The sequence below is a fragment of the Bombus vancouverensis genome, chromosome 3 (assembly GCF_051014615.1).
Source record: "Bombus vancouverensis nearcticus chromosome 3, iyBomVanc1_principal, whole genome shotgun sequence".
Classification (NCBI taxonomy): Eukaryota; Metazoa; Arthropoda; class Insecta; order Hymenoptera; family Apidae; genus Bombus; species Bombus vancouverensis.
In genome coordinates, this window is record NC_134913.1 from 11,566,106 (window position 1) to 11,585,501 (window position 19,396).

The 19,396-nt window shown below is 35.0% G+C and overlaps 1 protein-coding gene and 1 long non-coding RNA gene across 4 annotated transcripts in view; one reads left to right on the forward strand and one right to left on the reverse strand.

Annotated features, from left to right (window-relative positions):
- Window positions 1-12,062: 12,062 nt before the first annotated feature.
- Window positions 12,063-14,310, reverse strand: LOC143302529 (uncharacterized). The gene is made up of 3 exons (XR_013058109.1): window positions 14,041-14,310; window positions 12,273-13,402; window positions 12,063-12,200 (listed from the first exon to the last, which is right to left on the reverse strand). It is a non-coding gene; the product is annotated as an uncharacterized LOC143302529 (long non-coding RNA).
- The window catches only part of Pgant5 (polypeptide N-acetylgalactosaminyltransferase 5), a 40,181-nt gene continuing 32,859 nt past the window's right edge, over window positions 12,075-19,396 (forward strand). For 2 of the 3 annotated variants that reach the window (XM_033349064.2, XM_033349066.2), the window contains exon 1: window positions 12,075-12,214. The gene's annotated coding sequence lies outside the window, so the exon portion shown is untranslated. Of the gene's footprint in view, window positions 12,215-12,654; window positions 12,790-19,396 lie in introns of those variants that run through there. The other variant, XM_033349065.2, reaches the window with a different exon arrangement.

Sequence of the window (19,396 nt, forward strand, 5' to 3'; positions counted from 1 at the left end):
AGAATCGCAGAGTGGAGAGCACGTTCTTTTCCTGGGAATTTTTCACGCCTTCCGGTGAATAATCGTACAGAGTTTGAGCGTGTTAAAGGGCGACCCTTTTACCAGTTTTAAAGTTACTGACTCTACTACCGTTTCTATTTCATTGAACCATAAAATTGATTTTCTTTAATCGAACTATAAGTTTGTTGAAAACTAGATATTACAACTTCCCTAAATCTAATTGATTATTCGAGATCACAAAGAAATGGCCAAATTTTTACTTGATTTTAGAGCAATTAAAAGAACTCAGGAAAATATTAATATAGATATTAGAATTTACAATACTTAAATCAAATAATTTCTTATAACATAACGTTATTTAAAAATCACGCACCGTATCCATATTTTTTGAGTTTCCTTTTTGTACTGTTATTATTATTTGATGTTTTATATTAATTTATACTACTTCGTTATTAACTAAATATTCTATTTATGGCAATTATTAATATACTTTCAAAATTAAAAATACAAACTTGTTTTCCCGTATAGTTAAAGACCTTAAAAATTAAATGACGTTAATCAAATTCGTCTTAAACAACTTCACAGCTTTTTTTTCATCTTTACTTTTCCTTTGAAGGTAGGCACAAAGGGGAGACTCTATCCTCTGTCTATTCAACTTTCTCTTTTACTTAACTTTTAACCCCCGTATTTCTTTAAACCTCTCCCATTCGTCGGCAAACAAAAGCCAGATTACGCGTAGGCTTTGTAACGCCAGAAAACGTCGTTCCCTAAACCACTTATCCCACCTTTTCGTTCAATATCCGAATTACGTGCCCGCAAACAAATGCGCCAAATGATTCTCAATCGTTCATTATACAGGGTGTTTCCAAACTGGTGATTCAATTCGAAAAAAGATGAATTTACGTGAGAGAAGAAATCACCGGATTCGTGAAATTCGTATTTGAAGTACTCCATTACACAAACTTAAACTATTATATTAAAAACGAAGTACAAATGTTTTTCGTTTTGTCTTGTTTTTATCCTATACACTTCTCTTTCCTTATCTTTCTTTTCTTGTTTCGTTCCTTAGATGATTTTAGTTCGAATAGCAAAATCTCCTGTAGTAACTGTCTCATTACGAATATTTAACGCGAAGAATTTTGCACAGGCATATCCTTACAAATTTAATTAAAAAACTGAAACTTAGGTAGACGATTGTTCATTTACCAAATACTATGACGAATGCTAAATCTCAACTTATTTATACTTTTCCGCTTATCACGTGCATTTTGTACATTTTGCTGCCTTCAAATCTCCCACAAATGCATAAAAATCTAACAACGAAATTATAAATCTTCTCGAAGGTGAAGTTGCGTGATCATTTTAGCCTACGAGAAGCTCATATTATTTATTTAATTATCTACTTTCCCACGAACGCATTCAATCGCATTTCTCCTTTCTATTTTCCCAACGCCCAAGCTTCTCATCTCTCGCACTTAGCTCCTACTTAAATCCCACAACTTAAACTTCACCTCGCAACATCTACCTCTTACGTTGCTTATTCTCTACATGTCTTCGCTGCTCGCATTCTCGCAGCGTCTACACTTCGATAACATACGAATCCGGACAGAAACATATCTTTTGAGTTTGCTTTTTGTACTGTTACTATTATTTGATGTTTCATATTAATTTATACTACTCCATTATTAACTAAATATTCTATTTATAGCAATTATTAATATACCTTCAGAATTAAAAATACAAACTTAAAAAACGTCGTTAAATACAAAGTATGAAACTCCAACGATTCTGAGATTGTATCACCGTTTGGGTAACACCCTGTACATCATCATCCCCCCAAGCCACCCCCACCGCATATTTCCATAAATTTAGCAGCGAAGCCACGTGGAAACACGAGCCCTCATCGTTGCTCTTTAAAATCTGACAATTATTGGCCGTTGTTGCGCGCGGCCGGAAAGCGGAAGAGCAGAGCGCGGACCGGCGCGGAGGGAAACGCGTAATCCGGCCTCGGTTCGGTTAATCGAAACGATCTTTTGTGCGCGCAATATCCGTGAACAATACGAGCGGCTATTATCGCGACGTCGTCCCCGGGTATATATGCTTGACAACGCGCGCCTCGGCTGACATCGAAATCTCGTTGTCATCGGAAATTCTATTCAGCCGGGCCCGATTGGCAGATGCCAGGCAAACGATGCGTGTCGACAACACGATGGCCCGCGTTCAAGACCGCCCACGGCCGAATTACGCCCGCAACGTTCCATCGCCGATCACTAAATTTTCGAGTTTACATCGATTATGCCAGCGATCGACGCTTAAGTGGATGATTACCGGGATCGGAACGCTTCTGGCGAACGCGAGTCACCGATCAAGACGGAGAAAGCTCGAAGTGACTTCTTTCGGTGGTTTGCTTTGTTAAGCGTCAATTTCTTATTTTTGCCACATTGACGTTCTGCGTTCTTTTAACAACTTATCCATCTTAACTTTTTTTTAATTGTCCATTTTAATTTATCGACGGTAGAGCGCGATGATTTTTTAAAAATTTCACTTTTGTAGGGATACCTGGTGTTTTTCTTTTGGTTCGTTGAATATCGAGGGGAAATACGACGATGCAGAGTTGGATTTCTATGATCGTATTTATCGAAGGACGATTTCAGCTTCTTTTAGTTTCTCGAGTATTGGAGGAAACGTAGGGTAACGAGAACTGGAGTTTTGTTTCTCAGTTGTTGAAATATTAGGACATTTATTGGGTACTGAGCAAGGACAGGATGATAGACAGAGGTCTTTTAATTGGATCTTTGTTTCATCGAACTATAACGCGATGTTAGAGAATCTATCGAGCGTGGCGGAAAGACAGGATGATTGAGATGTGAATCATTGATTGAATTTGTATGGTTTAGTAGTCTGTTGCCACGTTAGAGTATTTATCGCGCATTGGTGAAACGCAGGATAATAGAAAGTGGACTTCTGCTTGTTAGATGTGGTTAAAATATTATAGAATTTATGGAATATCGAGGAGAGATAGGATAACAGAAAATGGGTTTTTAGTTGGATTCTTATTGATTAGTAGCTGTTGAAACATTAGAGAAAGTTACTTTTAAAAATTGTAGCTTCGACTGAAGTAACAATACCAGCTGTATCTTGAAGAATTGAATTGTTACTTAACTTTTGTAATAATGATAGTAATATGAACTTCTCAAGGAATTTTTTTAAAACTACTTTAACTATAATTTTTCCTTTATTATTGGTAAATGGTCGATTTACCTGAAATAATAAACTTATTCGATATTGAAGCACGATTCGTACAAGATTGTCAGAGTCGATTGTGTGAATAAATAACGTTAATTGTTGGCTAATAGTTAAATGAATAATCTAAATGATCATTGAACCAATAACATGATGTAGCTATTTTAATCATTATGATAGTAACCGTTAATACACATAATAATATTTAATAATAATAGGTAAATATGTTTAGTTAACGAATTACTAGAACCATTGTTAAATTCAATTATTTCATTAATAAGAATTCTATCCAATTATTGTTTAACAAATTATTAAATTATTCAATATTCTATATACAGGCATAGAAAACGTAAAAATTATCATCTGGTGAAAGGAAAGAAAAATCAAAAGAAGACACTTCGAGTTCCTCTAATAAAAAGAAAAATACGACCGATTATTTGGAAAAGATAACTTCGTTGACTCGAAAACGCGAGATAAGCGTGAATGTTAATAAAAACGACTGGTAGAATGAAACGTGAATGCAAAGAGTGATTATGGGTGTTCAGAGAAACGAATCTTAAAATGCACTATGAAGAGGTTTTATGCCACTCGTTTTGTCGATGGTAGAAAGTGAAATGTGTTAAGATGTATGATGTATGTAAATGGAATTTATATAGTCTATCTGATCTATAATTGAAGTATCAAAGTAAGTTAGGGAAATACTTATTCGTGTTAATGGTTTCTTAGTTACGATGTTACTGTGAGAGAAGTATCTGTCTATATATTTCCTTATTTAATCATCGTCCTACTATTTCAAATTCCTCAATTTTCGATATCGAAAAACATTGTTATGCAATTAAGTTATCTTCTCGTTGTAATTTTTTAACAAGTTCCAAACATCCAAATACTTCGATGCAGAGGTTGCAATTTGTCTTTCCTCGTGACTTGAAAGAATTCTAAACTCCCAAACGTTTACACCTGAATTATAAAAAAAGGAAAAGAATTATTCAAATTGTTTTATGCTTTCGATATTAAGAAAACAGAGTTGCCCCTGTTCGTAGCTTTAAGAAATAGCAAACTCGTAAACGTCTCAATGGAAAATATTCCAAAAATGTCTAAATATAGAGAGACAGGTCATATGTTTTCTCGTTTGTATCGTTTAAAAGGCACTCGCCCATTAACAAATGGATCGATACTTCCCTCCCGTGTGTGTTCACGAAATAACATTTAGAGACTTAAAAGGAAGAGAAGCACAGAAGGGCGAAAGCAAAAGGAAAGTGGAATGCAGAACAAAGTAACAGAAATATCGTGGCAGCATGAGAAAAAGAAATTCGAATTTCTAGAGATATAAAATATAGAGGATGGAGCTGGTCTCCAGGATCGTCACATTACAATCGTTAGAAACTTTGCTTATGTTTTAATATACAGTATCGTAGAAACCTGGGAAAGTAAGTACAATTTAGGAACAATTGAAATGTACGTATACCTACGATGTTAACGATTTAACGAAAAAAAAAAAAAGAGTCAGAAAAGACACACTCATGATCGAATATGTCGACGAATCTTGTGTAATTCGTGTATAATATATCCAAAAGCTCAATTATTGTCTCTGTTAGAGAGACGATCGTTGTTTCCTTTCGAGTTTCTAAGTAAGATGAAAGAGTAACAGAGGAAGAATAGACTTTTAATGAAAGAAAAGCTTGTACAGCCTGCAAACAAGTATTCAACTTTAGCAGTTCACTAAACTTTTCATTCAGATTCTAGTAGAAATTCCTATTAAAAGGGAATCCTTTATTTGAGGATCCAGGACGAACAATCGAGAAACACGTGAAGTCAATATTAATCTTCGGCTGATGTCACTCACTCTTTTATTTCATGATAGCGAATAACATGCTTTGTCTGGTAACAAAATTTATGGTGTTATTGAAATCTTCTTTTGCACGCTATGGTAGTGTTTTAAAAGTTTCAACGTGCCAAGTAGAAGATTTAAGAGTGAGTAAATGCTGCAGGAAGGTTGCAACAATGATTAGAAAATCATATTTTATAAGATTAAAAAGGAAGATAAGTTCGTTCATACAATTTTGTTATAAGAGTTAAATTTAATTCCTACACTTAATTGCTAAATAAATACAGCTATTTCGGATTTTATCTTGCACTTTGTGGACGCTCAATCTGGAAATTAAACGATCTTTAGAAATTTATATTGAGAAATGTTCATTTAAGTTAAGTGAAACGCATACGAACGAGTTTTGCGAATTCAAAAAAACAAATAGCTGTTATAAAATTGCTACGAAGCTTTTAATTTACTACACTGAATCTGATTCTGAATTTTCCACGCTATTCGCCTTTAAATGGCCACGATTTAGAAACGTAACCGATTCTATTAAGAAATATAACTCGTTTTGTATCGAATCAGAACTATGTAAATTAATTTGTTGGATCCTAAAGAACGGTAAAACTACTCTAAGACACAAAGAAGAATGAAAAATCCAGAAGAACGTGTACGATGTTTCGTGAAAATAATTTCTCTCTCAGTTGATTTTTTCACCTAACTCGTGCGCGATTCGAGGGGATCTTCGTTGTGATAGGATCTCGAGACGACAGGAATCAAAACTAGATTAGAGCAAAGTAATTGCGCGATCGAATCGACGAGAATCAAAACTAGATTAGGAGAAAATTGTCGCAGCAATCTGTTCGCAATGTCTGACGACATCAGCCAAAGGTTCAACCATTCAATTCCTACTAGCTCTTAAATAAAAACAACTCATCTCGAAGACTTTGATACACAGCAAACGAGTCACCGAATGATAAAGTGATTAGTACCTGAATATTAAGTGTTCTAGGTTTACGCGACGATTCAGCCACGCGAACATCGTTTGTTTATCGCGAATCAAACAAAAATATCAACTCCCTTTTACGCGATAGACTTTACTGTGGGTTTTTTCGGGATTGGCTCTTCTGAGACCATCGCAGTACAAGCTTGTGAGATGGAAAATTGGGAAGAAAAAAGGGAATTAAAAAACGCCACGAAAACGATTGCAAAGTTGAGAAGAACGATTCGCTTTGCTAATTAGATTAGATAATCCCGTAAAAGGGACACAATATCGTCACGCTTCCGCTTCTTGCTGTCACTTGTCGCGCTTAAATCGCTGTCCAAGTCCTTTCGAAAGTCGCCTCGTTACTTGAACGTTGCTAATTGTAAGTAAAATAAGTAGACTGTGGATAGAACTACCAGACGCGTGTAAATTACGCAGGATGTGCATATTACGTAAAAATAATATGCCAATTTTTTCGGACAAACATCGTGAGGATGTTGGATGGACATAAACGAAGGAAAAATGTTCATTCGAAGGTTGGATAAAATGTTACGAGAAAGATCGAAAATATCAAGAGAATAATACGCTTGAGTTTTCGATATTGCTCGATCAAACAGTAAACTTTTACGTTGAATGAGAAAATATATTCGATAAGAGACAGAACGCACGATGAACAGGATACGAAGAATATGAGAGAAGATGAAATAAGTTGAGATGAAATACAATTGAAATGAATTTTATAAAACGATAAATTCAATTATTTCCTTTTTGTCGCTGATACTCTTGTATCTATCGACAGAAACGATAAAAACTTCCGTATTTTCGTATCTCTTATCTAAACTAGGACAAAATTTGCCCGGAAAAATTGGACATACTATTTGTTGTAATGTTCAATAAATAAAACGAAGCTGTACTTAAATTATATTATTTCAGTTATCTTAAAAATTTTATGAATCTACGTAATCGTCCACAGTCTACTAACGAAGAAAGTGGAAAATATTTGGTGCGATTAACGACGTGAAAAATCGGAGGATCATCGGCGAACTTGCAAAGCTTCAGATTTTTCAACTGTATCGTAATTTTGGTAACTCAAAGCGTAAAACGTTCCACTGTATTTAAGATACCTTGCGTTTGGGAAATGATCGTCTTATAATCGCGGAAGACACTTTACGTTGTTGTAAAAGCAAACTTATCGTATCGTAAAAGCAAATGAATATTTTACTGCGATTGTTAACGAAGTACGTTGAACATCCATAGACTGATGAAACTTTCAACGACCAATTACTGCAATTAGCGAGATGTGTAACGTGAAATTTTGTTTGAAGGAAGAGATGAACGAAAGCATCACAATTCATCGAAGCGCAAAATCAGTAGAAATTTATATCTACTGCAGCTTCTTCGAGTAACATAACCAACGTGGTATCTTTATTAGAAAAACAAAACAGATAATTCATAAGTACCAACGATATAAAAAGTTTAACGAGTCGTTTAAGAACGTGTCGTATAGTTTTTAATGTACGAAGTTTCGCCTAGTTAGATGAACGATATACGAAAATTTCCGCGTGAAGAAACAAGAAAAAAAAGAAAAGACGAAAGATCGATGTATCGTTCTTTTTAAACGATCCCTGTTCCAAGATGTTCATACTCTTCGTTCATTCTCTTTGTGGTGAATTGTTTGTATACTGCCAATTTTTATAGAACACTGTTCGCATTATAATTCTTCGACACACTTGTATCTTCTTGAACGATCAAGCGTTTGAAGTGTAATATCCGAGAGTGAGAAGAGCGAATTAATTAACCAAGCAAAAAGAACTCACTCGTCGTAGGATTAATTGTCTTTATCGAACACTTTGCCGTGTGTTTTTTCCACGACTTATTGTATTTCGATCAATCGCGACGAACGTTGATTGGAAAGCCGAAGATGCGAATTCTCAACTCTTTAAAGCCGCAATTTCTTTCTGTTAAGGATCAACATTCTGTTGATACAACGTTGTTTAATATTCGAGTTTGATCTAATATTAGGTAAATATTTGAAATAGCAAATTTTGTTTAGCACCTTAAGATTTATGTAGATGCTTCGTTGATCCAATTGCTTTTCACAGATAGAAATTGCTATTTCGTCTTCCACATAGACCGCAGAATTTCATGGAGTACGAAATATTGAATTTGATCAATTTTGATGAATTTGATAAATAAATTACGTTTCTTAAATTATTGAAACGTTTTCGTATTTCTAATCTTTCGAATGAACTTCAGTGAAGCATTTATTAATCTAATGCGTTTTCATAATTTAATGAAACAAATTACTTTGTTTTTCGATAATATTCTATCGTACTGGATCGTTAACGAACCAAAAGAAAACCATTTTCGTGTTATGTTCCATATGCTTCCCCGTAAGGAATTTTTAAAAGTTTTTAAACATTTTCGAGAAATTTCACGTAGGTTTAATCGAACCGAACGAGGAGTTTGAAATTTGTATCTTCGAAATCGAACGATCAAACGACAAACGCAAATTAACGAAACATAAATGATAGGAAGGAAGGTTCGCAGAGACCTTTTAACAAGCATCGTACGACAGTTCCTCCCTTTTCATTGTCCACGAGTATCTCGAGTGTTTTTTCTACAATACAATCGTAGCTTTCTATCCACGAAGAAACATAGAAGACCAGAGTCTTTTTCTAATCTTTACGGTCCATCAGATCTTTGTTATAGCAAATGTATCAATTCAGCAGACATGTACACTAACTGGTCAATGTATGCACATATTGATTTGATAAGTTTACATGTATTGACAAATTTTTATATATGCATAAACAAAAATGCATTAATTTGAAAAAGGATATATATTTATTTTATTTCAAGTAACTGAATATTCATAGATTTATCAAATAAAATGTTATTAAGTTTTCATTTTCATTCTACTGGTATTGTTACGACAAAATGTGATCAAGGCATCGGCAATCTATTTCCGCAGAAATTTTCTACGTTTGCAGTGCTATGTTTTAAGGATTTGGATGATTTTTTTTATAAAATATACGAGTAAATAATTCTATTCTTTTCTCTATATACAGGGTGGTTGGTAACTGGTGGTACAAGCGATTCTACGCGAAAAAACAAGTCGAAAATATAGAATAAAAATTTTTTCTTTTTTTTTTAATTTTTTTTAAAATCTACAGTGAGAACCGTTATAATTCAAAGTCGATTTTCTCGAAAACGAAGCCTGAAACGAAAAATTTTTGTTGTATATTTTCGACTCCTTTTTTCACGTAGAATCACCAGTTACCAACCACCCTGTATACGTTTTTTCATATACTTTGCATTTCCATTCGCCCGACACAGTTTCTATACTTGTCACGCTGTTATTATACCGCTACTAATGTGTCGTACTAAGTAAATATATTTATTAATTGTTAATTAATACTAATTACAGGCATTCGTGTGTTTAATTCCTTTTATAATTACTTGCTATCGACTACTGATAATAGAAACATATTATCGTTAATATCTTCGCAGAGAAGATAGCAAATTTAACTTTACGGAAAATAAATAAATTTATCGTTTGGTTAGTTAACAATCGACGCGCATATAAAATCAAACGATAATTGCATACATTAATTACCAGTGTTAGGTGTAGTATATAGGTTCACCGAATTTCACAATTTTATTACGACAAATCAAACATAATCCTCCCACGATATTGAACGAACAGTCTCGAGCGCGAAATTCAAAATGCAGCAGCGTGAAATCGAGTTTTATACCTCGTACCAATTTTAGCGAAACGTCGTAAGAACTAAGAACGTAGAGACCAGATTTTTCGATTTCTATTCGTGTACCATTTTCCATTCGTTCGTAACTACTAAATGTACGCTTAAAGGGGAAAAAGAAAAAAAGAAAAAAAAAAAAGAAAGAGATTCTGCGTGTAAAGCGAGGCTACGAACAAACCTATAGATATTCGAGCGATTCTCGGCGCGTCGTTCTCGAGATATCGTCGTCGATGGCCGTTTAAAGGGAACTTTTTCGATCCGAACGGCAAATTTTCGCACGAAAGTTTCATAGAAGAACAGAGGCTGGGATATAGCGGAAAGTATTTGCGCAATCACGATAGACTTGGAGGCGGCAAATTGCTTTCAAAAATCCGCTATCCGCGAAACTCTGTTCGTAGATGTATCTCGAGGAATTCTCTGATAACCTGTTGTACACACGCATACATACACGCACACGTACACGTACACGCGTAAAGACACGTATACAGACACACGTAAAATGTAATACTTGATCCTTGTGAAAGCTTCTTGTAAACCGACATTTACGGGAAATCGTAACTTCTTTACTTTTTAAAATACGAGACGATTGAAGAGGAAGAGGGGAAGAGAGAAGGAAATACGCAAGGTCTCCCATTACGAAGCGTTGAGCATTTTGTAAAAGTTTTATAAATAGTTCTATGTAGTTGAACAGCTGGACCAATAAAATGTATATCCGATTGTACGAGTCAATTATTTTTACTCGTGCAAACCTGTCACGCCTTTCCAACGAATATTTTGCGGTTCGCAAACCGCCTCATTTCGCATGCTATCGAACAAGTCCGATCTACGATGTTAGAAATCAATGGTAGTTTCACGAACGGCTTAATAAGTTTCTTATAATCGACTATATAAAATGTCGCGGAATAAATAGTTCATATGACTGAAATTCATATAATAAGATCTCATTGATTCTCTTTATTACTTACGATTTCTCGTTCATAAAATGGTACTTCACATTCAGATACATGAATTTAACCACTAGAAACTAACTTAATCGAGCATTAATTAAAATTTTATTTAAATAAATGGTCTGCGTTTAAATAGGCTAATTACACCCGACGCTATGTCATAAATTATAGAGAGCGTAGTAATACCTCTGAATGGTCGGTATTACAGAACGTGATGCGATGCTCTGTAAGCGCCAAGTCCATATTTATCGCTTTCTTTATTCTTTATTCTATATAGAATTGCGAGTTTTCGGCTCGTACCTCATTTTACTAACATGCATTTTATTTCTTTCATTGATTGCATTAAATATAATTCCTATATTCGTCGTAGCAATTCACAGAGGGCATAAGAAACACTCCGATTTTCTAGATCGGTATTTCAGAACGCGACATATGATTTATTTTTTATTTTTATCTATGTAAATGCTTAGTAAATGGTTATATCCAAAATAATAACGTAATTACATGTTTAAAAAAGATACTATAATTTCTATACAGTGTCTTCTGTTTATGGTAAGATAGATATTGAAAGAAAAATCATACTTTACCTTCAGACGATAAGATAGTTACGAAAAAATTACATATATAATAAAATATAAAGCGTACATCGTGCTTGAATGTATCACAATTAAAACTAAAAGAAAGATCAAGTGACAGAATTTTTTATACATACAAAATTGTATTTCTACTACCACTAATTAAATTTTCCATTAATTCTATATATAGACATTGACCATAGATATGTACATATATCTAAACGAAATACATACTAAAAATAACGAAAAATGGAGAAAGAAATAATTTCAGAATTATCTTTGTAATACGTTTAATCCTATCCAGCGTTTAAAATCTGCTATATAAACGATGAAAATTTCGTAAATATACGATATTAAAATCTTAACCAAATTTGAGACGTAGGAATTCCTTATTGGCAACCCCATCTGGTATTATATGTACAATTTATCTTTTTCATTTTTTTATGTTCGAAAGAATCGATTTATAAAAATTTATCCATGCCTGAATGTTTCAAACTTCGTTACTGACCCACATACGATTACAGAAACGACTACAGTAATTCCTGTAGCAGTCACAAGAGGTGCGCCGATCGTCTCAGTGGAATCAATGAGAACGAGTCGAGCGTGAATGGAGTCGAAGACTTCAATTGTTCGCGTCCGATAAATCTCGATTCGGTCGACGGGAGCTCTCGATAGTGCGTATATCGGCGATCGTGGCCACTATCGATATCGGGAGGCCACGCACCGTCGTCAGAGCGTAGAAAGTGCTGCTACGGATGTCGAACAGGTGTCCCCACTACGATAGCCTAACCTCGGCGCTGCTTTCAGTGGCTCTGCAGTGTCGGATGTACACGTATGTGCGATGTACGGGATGTGCACCTGGAGGCGTTCTTGTTACTAGGTCATAAGAGGTGTGTATCAATGAAATTCGTGCTAATCAGTCGTTGCTTACGAAAAGTAGATATTTACAGTCATGAGAACCGCGTGTGTCATGTAGAACGCCGTCGTGTGAAGTGCATTCATCGCCGTCGTCATCTCGAGAGAGAAGTTTGACCGATCGTTTGCTTCTAGCACCTGGCGTCTCTCGCCAGTCTGATCCATCACTACGTCGTGTGTGTTGCATTCCTCGTCCCGCTTTCTTTTCGTGTTGCCACAAACAGTCCGGTGCTCCATGAAACGTTTCATTCGCGTGTATAGCATTACAAAAAAAGATCGCGTGAATATACCTATACGTGCGTCCGGGATCGCAGTGACGTATCGATACCTCGTTACGTGCCGAGATGACTTCCACGCCGGCTATTTCCACTATGGGCTTCTAATAACAGACTTTTATGTGGTGCCTCGTAGAGCACGAAGTTCGACGGTCGTTTATTTCACCAAGTAATATCACGTAGTGTTGCCCGGGACGAAAACGAGACCGAGGGCGAAACGGAGGCTAGCCAAACAGCGATCGAAAGAGCGCGGTCTCGACCGAGGATAAAACTGGGTAATATCTTTTTAGCTCGTGTCACGCGACCGATACTCGACCATGTGGTGTTGCAATGTAACGGTGCTGCGTGGATAGGTATATATAGGTATAGACGGGACAGTTTCTTCGCGTAGACGCGACTACGCAACTAATTATGCGACTTTTGCAATGATGTGTGTTGGCTATTTGGTGGATACAATAGATATACGGAAATTGTATATCAAAGCATTTACGGAACATCCATTGATACAACCGCAAGTAATATACACATTTTCTTGAACCATTTTAGATCTTGTGGGTTGATGTTTATCTCACAATCTTTTACTAAAATCGTTCCGTATTACGTTGTCGTTGTCGCTTAATAATAGTGATTGTATTAATGAAAATTAGCTTGTACGTTTTAAACTTATTATAGCATACTTTCACGCTATGTACTTTATTCGATATCATAGTATACTTTTGAAAGAGACAAGAAGAAATAGTACTTCAGATTTGCATCTCTGCCAGTCCTGATAGGGTCTCGTGGCCCGTATCTTCTCAAATACATCTCAAATTACACATTTCGAAACAGTCGAAACGTATAAACCTTCGATTTCCCACTGATTTTACGGCCTCTCTATATCGTTTTCACCTATTAAGTACACATATATCGTTTTAGTGCGGCGTGCGTTACGCATTTCCGATTCACCGTAGAACCGTACCGCGCGGATTCCATCTCGTTCTTGCCAGTCCGGTCGTGAAGCGAGTAATCTTATTCTACCGGCTATGTCGGTATTCCGTTTAAAGGAATGCGGCACACCTGCTCGTCTTTTACTGTATTCCCAAGGTCTTCCATCGAATCCCCATAATGTATTAACCCTTGCCCCTTGACTCATTTTCAACCTAATTATTCTTTTTTTCTTTTTTTGTCATTAACAAATTCTCTAATCTTATCTAAGATCAAAAAGAAACATTAATACACACGATTTCTTATTTTTCTTTTTAAGAATCTTTATCTATTGAGACGAGAGCAAAATTGAGATATAAAAATTCGTAGACAATATATTTGATGGATGGACGAAAGGGTACATACGTTATGTAAGTCAGATTTTGATCAACGGAATAAATACGCTAATATCGTCCGTATTGTTGTCTTTTGGTCTTTTGGTACAGGTCAGTTTCATTTCTTTCTCGCTCTTTTACCTGATATTCTAATTATATATCCTGTAAATCTAACACCTAACCTTACTTTGGACTTTAAACTGTAAAACTAATACTTCTGACACTTACACTCTTTTGCCCGCCCACCAGAGATATAAGAGCTTCGAAGCACGCGTGAAAATGTCGAACAATAATAATTTCTTTTTCCTGTCCTTACGTGGAATAACGTACGATCTATACCGCGGCGGTTCGCCGCGAATAACCTTCATTAACGGATGGATAAATAATTCATGAAGACAAAGCCGGTTCTTTCCATCGAAGAACGTTAAATAGGTAAATGCAGCATACCTCGGTGGTGATTAATAAAACGAGTGAAAGGTCTGGCCGTGTAAAGTTCTCTCTCGTCGGTTGATGAGTGAATTGGCCAGTTCAAGACGATACGTTATTCGACCTGCAAGGACACGTGTACCGATCGGCCGGACCCCTATGTGCAGTTAGAACAAACGATTGCCATTGCGGTAATAGTCTTGGAAAACGTGATCGCGGGGCTAACGTGTTAAAATCACGTTTTGTCGTTCCGAGATGGCATTCACGGAATCCCATACACCTGATAATGCCAATGATTAGCATATTTTACTTTGAAGCAGCGCTTTGTAATGCTAACGATAAATACACGAACGATTTGCGTTCGGCTAATCACGTTATGATGAAATTTCCTGCCGGCATAGCGTGCAGTTCAGGAATTTGGAAAATTGGGGGCGCATCGTGCGCAGCGGCTCGGTAAATCTCGTTTATCTCAGAGGTTAGAATAACAGCATTATCTTTTTAGAACATAGTATCGGCATTTATAGTAGTTCACGGAAGTACATATTCGAAAACTTTGCAAGGGAAACTTGCGGATAGGTATATCATGTGCGTTATGGGAAACTTTTTAAAACTTCATTAGTACTATAATGAGGCATGGCTCAAAATTACAAAATATTTATTTCAAACATATATTTTGTTGAAAATTAATATACAGTGTGAACAGCCATCTGAAACACATAATAGGAAATGAAGATAGTCAAATTGAATACTATAGCTTACTAATATAGTGGAAAAATTGGATGTACAAATAATTTGTCTACTTTTGTTAAGTATCTATATGTTTGCAACAAACATCTTGTAATTTCTATATACATTTTAAGATTCATTTCAAATTTCACCAATATAATCACGGTAGTCGTGTCTCATTATAGTACTAATACAATTTTTTAATGTTTTGCATAATATATTTGTAAAAAGTTTCCATAAATGTTCAAATACTTTCTTGAGTCACTATATATATATATATATATATATATATATATATATATTGCTTTCGTAACTGAATATATATATTGCTTTTAGACGATCCAGTTACAAAAAAAGTCCCTGATTTTGATAACATAAAAAACGAAGAATATTTTTGGGAAAGATGCACTGATTAATTTTTAATATTTGATAAGATAAGATCCATTAATAGATACTAATTTCTACAACTATCACGATCTTCGATAATTTTATATCAGGCAATAGATAAGGTTAATATCTGCCATTTATACCGAAATGAATATTTCATTGTCGTCTATTTGGAAATGGGACGTCCTGACTCAATTCAAGCTTGCTGTATAATTGGTTCTAAAAGGATTTTTCTTTTTATGGACGCCAGGAAGAATATAGTTATTAAACGTTGCTAATTAATCCGTTTTAAACCCGGCTGTAGCATCGCGCGATGAGATTAAATGGTTCCAAGCAATTGCGGTAAGATTTTATTGTTAGAACGTATTCCCTTCTCTGTTTCTCGCCTTAATTATGCACGAAACGGTGAAATGTCGACTAACCTCATATTTTATGCACTACATCCGCCTCGTTTTTGAATTCGATACGTGTCGAACGATATTCGTCGCAGGGTATTTCGATTGCAGGTGCTAGCTAGTGAAAAATATTTTGTGATAATTTATTGAAAACAAATGTAATTTAAAAAATTGAATATACGTGTTTCGTTTTATTTTTTCAATATTTATTAACTATCTTTCATTTATAACTGAAAATAAAATTCTATCAAACAGTTTCATACATTTAATTTATTACGGTTAACAAAAAGTTACTTCGACTCCACAATTTAAATACGGAAGATAAAAGAGGAATTTAGATAATAAAAAATAAATCCAACGATACAAAGAATCGAAAACAATATCATAAAAATATTTTTATTTCCCGTTGAGCTCACGCCTTCATAAAGCTGTAGAGAATATTATCCAAATATTGACACAAAAAGGAATACTACAAATAATTACCTTAATTAGCCTAAAAAAATGTCATCTCAAATTACCAGTATAAATCATAAGCTTAAGGTGAAACACACCGAATTCATAACCTAATTTAATAGGATTTGTTTCTGCTAACATCTAAGTAGTAACAAGAACTCTTGACGGGTGTTCCACCTAAACCTATTATTCCATGTATACTAATACTTCATAATTCTCAAGAAAAAGCTTGTTAAAAAATATTAAAGTTAAATTTGTCAAAATATCAACACATTTCGTATGCTTTTCAATTTAAGCCACGTGTATTAACTATTAATGATCCATGTAGCACAGATTGTGTTCGATACATTAGTATCTTAAGTACGAAATACAATTTTTCTTACAAAATTAAATTATTCTTTTTATGAAACTAACTTTGCTTTGTCCAGCAAATTATCCTTTAACAAAGCAATGAGTAATGTAGTTTAATTCACGCGAAGGGCTCTCGAACGTGAAACATTAACGCTAAGGTAAGCCGGTGTGTCGCGACAGTCGCAAGTGCTGTGATGCATTCGACAAAGAAAAACGATGGGAGGGAGAGAACGAAACGGGCCGCGAGACGACGACGATGACGACTTTCATGAGTGAAATAAACCGTGAACAAAACGTGCATTGAGTGAAAAGAGTAATTTGTAAATTCACGAAGTCTTTTACGTGGACGTGCACGCACAGGTCTTTCGTAATCGGCGGATAAGCGGCGCGTATTATTTTTTATCTGAAACAAGCGATTTCACTGGAAGCCTCTTAGAAACCTGTGCTACGCCGTAGCTACTACGCTGGTAGTGCGTCGTAAAATTCGCGACCATGATGACAATTAACCATTTACAGATGTACGCGCAATAACTAACTTGGCACGAATAACCTCCAATTTTTCTATTTATTTTTCATGTCTTTATCATACAATAGGCCGGGGATAATACATATTTATCTGTTACTATAAAGAGATTTTATAAATATAGAGGTTATGTATTATGCAAAAGATCTTGAAGCTTGATTAGTACATTTCGCTTTTGTTTCTTTGGTACGTTATACTAAAGATTTTGAGACTTGACTAGCTCATCATTATTATGGTTTAGAATTATGGAGTTTAGAAGAAATGTGTAGGTACGGAGAAGTTGTAAAACATTTATTGCAGGCGTACATTTGGTAAACGTCACAGAAGTATTTGATCAGCTAATCAGACATTTTATTAAATAAGTATTATATCATATATATTCGTGAGACCGTTCTGGTACCAATGGATGATGCATAAATTACTTTTGTGACTTACACGAAATACATGTAATAGAATAACATTTATATACATTTTTATATTTGTTTCATACTTTAACAACATAACTAGGATAATCATATCTCATTACGATGTTAACGAACTTTCGAAAAATTGTATTAATACGCATAAGATAAGTAAAAATGTTCTTCGATGAATATTCATAAACTTTCATAAATCAGTCTGATATGGTAATCCAGAAATGCATCGTTAGCCTCGGCGTTAAAATTCCTAGAATGTCGTACTCTGGAAGTTTCGACGACGATTTGATCAAATTTCGGTCTCATGTTTCAAAGCAAAAAACAAAGATGATGGACCGATACGTTTGAACTATAAGGCATGTTTGCAAAAGCAAATACGCCTAAGCGAGCTTTATGAAAACATGGTTCGCATGTACATATGTGCAGTTTATCGATGCTCGCACGAGAAGCCTTTAAAGACTGCTCGTTGTACTGTAACGAGAATTGTTCACGACACTCGACCCACACGATCGCGGCTTTCAACGAGTCACGCGGACCTCTTGTGATTGGATTTGTAACACTACGTGCTCGAACATTATAGTCTCGCGTATATGCGGGATGCTTGATACACTGTATGGATCGATAAATTAGGTATACCACTTATATACGATAGCCCCGTGCTTCTTATCATTTCGTGCATTTAATAGCTGTTTAGTGGCAGCCTTTTTTGGGCCTCTTTCCTTTTTCTCTTCTGCTCGCCCCTCCCCCTCTTCTTTCTGCATTTCATTGATCGCTAGGGACTTTTAGAAGTTAGGAAAGCTTGAGATGTTAAGAAAATTAGTTGGCTAATTTGTATTGTCAGTTTGTGTTTATCATGTGATTGTAGATACCAGAAAACGTGATTCTTTCTACTACTTTGCAAATGCTATACATGTAGTAGTGTGCGAAGTCTTAGACCATCTATGATAGGAATCTAATAATTCATGTATGTATTATATCTGTAGGAAAAATCCATTGGTAGAAATATGTATATCTATGAAATACAGAGTAAATTATGAATAATAATAGTAATAGCAATTATAGCTAGGAAATATTTCTATATAGTGCAAAAAGACACGAGTCCTCGAATCTCGTCTTTGTGAACATACTTATTTGCAGCTTGTCTTGATTTTGAAAAATTGTTTGAAATATTAAACGTAGGATGATAAATAATAAAAATAAGAAATATTAATTATTTCGAATTGATCGATGTTCCTTGTTAAAATGGAATTAACAATAAATTTAAAAATAAACATCAAGCGTTTTTATATTTATTATTCATTTGTAAAAGCAATTTTATTTGATACATAGCTTTGCATGGTAGTGTATATGTGCCTAAATTAGCGCGCGAAAATTTTAAGTGACTACTAGAGTCAAGTACACCGGAAGTATATCCAATCTTGCAATTAATATTACAGTTAGCTTTGAACTAAACAAATTTTCTTACTTCAGCACACGTACGCACGCACATAAAATGCATATACAGGGTGGTTGGTAACTGGTGGTACAAGCGGAAAGGGGGTGATTCTACGCGAAAAAAGAAGTCGAAAATATAGAATAAAAATTTTTTTTTTAATTTTTCCATCGAGACAACGATCTACAGTGAGATCCGTTATAACGAGACGCGATAAAGTGCACGCGTACCGAGCGAAAATTCAAAGTCGATTTTCTCGAAAACAAAGCCTCGAACGAAAAATTTTTATTCTATATTTTCGACTTCTTTTTTCGCGTAGAATCACCCCCTTTCCGCTTGTACCACCCTGTTACCAACCACCCTGTATATACATATTTACATTATGTAAACATTAGGAAAAGTTATATTTTTTTTGTTAACTATGAACTAACATGGAATTTCGGTCGGTGATTTCTAAATATAATGCATAAAGTTT